Here is a 1,363-nt window from a genome sequence, read left to right as displayed (position 1 = left end):
GGGGGGGGGGGTTTAAAATTGCAGTCTAGTAGTTTTTTATCATTTAATTTTGTATACATGCCCACTTTCTGTCTTGGAAATGTAGGCTGCTATTACACAGTTGAAAAGGGGATTGATTGTGCTGTATCATTGACCTGCATAGAGACAAATTTTCAGTGGAGTTTTTCTTGAAATCCAAGCAAGGACTATGTTTGCCTTTTTATTATAACCATACATTAAAGGAGTCTGGCTGACTGATTCATGTTTTGTCTCCTAGAATAAGAACTGTAGAGTCATTTCTTTTCATTCTTGAAATTGAAGAAAAAAAGGTCTGGATCTTTTTACCTCCTCTTTTTTAATTGCAACAATGGTAATGTCTAGAGGGCCACCCATTGTTGATGAGAAAAGTAGTTTGTCTTAGACAGGACCTGTTCAATTGTACTTACTCTTTGACATTAAGTTCTAGGATTAAACCTTGCTTTGTGAAGCAAATTTTATTTTTAACGTGCACTTGCAAAAGTATGTATATATAATGGCTGGCAAGAAAGGTAATATAATTAAAAGTCCAAAGTTCTTATGGACCATGACTAACGAGGTCATATTGCGACGTGTGAGGATGAATAATTTTGTTTTGATTCCTTGTTAAATCAGTTGCTGTCTATGTTGTAGTGTAGAGATTTAAATGTTTGGTCCTGAGATAACTTATCAAGGACAGGGACAATGCTCCCTTCACCACTGAGTCTCGCTCAGAAATAAACCACTATAGCTACTCAAATCTGAACCTTTGTTATTTTTGTGTATTATCTGTGTATTTCGTTGAATGTAATGAATTGGGCTAACTACTCTAACAGACGTCTAAGTACATAATGTACGTATAAATATGAATTTGGCAGATGGTTGGAGGGTGCCACAAGCTGTTCCTACTTGTGTCTGTCGTTCTTTTAGTTTACACCAGCACTTTATGTCCTTCCTGTGTGCTCCTCTTTCTCTCAAAGCGCTCAAGGTTTTGTATTTTTTTGTGGACAAAATTGAAAATTGAAATGTCATTTTACTTTAAAGCCTATGTTTCTCCTTGCAATAGTTGTTATTATCATCAGTATTTGTACAATGAAATGATTGTCATATTTCCACTCCTTAAACCACGAGGAGATTGGTCTTAGAGATGTAACTCAATAGAATGACTAGACACAAAATGAGAATAGACATCTGCTTTCCTCTTGAAAAAAAAGAATGGTGATCTGAACATATATAACCTCAAATTGTATGGATTGAATTACCTAATTTAACATATTCATACAAGGTATCTGATCCCATACAATCTGCGGATTCCAAGTAGTGTCCTTTTAGAAATTTTGATTTATAATAATATTGCTCCATTTATTAT

Source organism: Aplysia californica, unplaced genomic scaffold, assembly GCF_000002075.1.
Source record: "Aplysia californica isolate F4 #8 unplaced genomic scaffold, AplCal3.0 scaffold01066, whole genome shotgun sequence".
Taxonomy (NCBI): domain Eukaryota; kingdom Metazoa; phylum Mollusca; class Gastropoda; order Aplysiida; family Aplysiidae; genus Aplysia; species Aplysia californica.
This window is presented reverse-complemented; position numbering follows the sequence as displayed.